Source organism: Acanthisitta chloris, unplaced genomic scaffold, assembly GCF_000695815.1.
Source record: "Acanthisitta chloris isolate BGI_N310 unplaced genomic scaffold, ASM69581v1 scaffold9079, whole genome shotgun sequence".
NCBI lineage: Eukaryota > Metazoa > Chordata > Aves > Passeriformes > Acanthisittidae > Acanthisitta > Acanthisitta chloris.
Window position 1 is genome coordinate 1 of NW_008689754.1, and position 212 is coordinate 212.

Below are 212 nucleotides of genomic sequence, written 5' to 3' on the forward strand. Positions count from 1 at the left end.
TGGACACTTAGGGACCGACCCTCCAGGCACACAGGTAGGCTTGGGGTGCTGCCTCCTCTCACCCCCTGCACTCACCCCCCAGGGGAGTCCGAGTGAGGCTGTACGGGGTGGGGGTACAGGTGGTGCAGGGAGTGGGGGTGTGGGTGCTTGGTGCTTGTCCTGCCCTTGACCCGTGTTCTCCCACCAGGATGCTCACCATGACACTCTGGCTG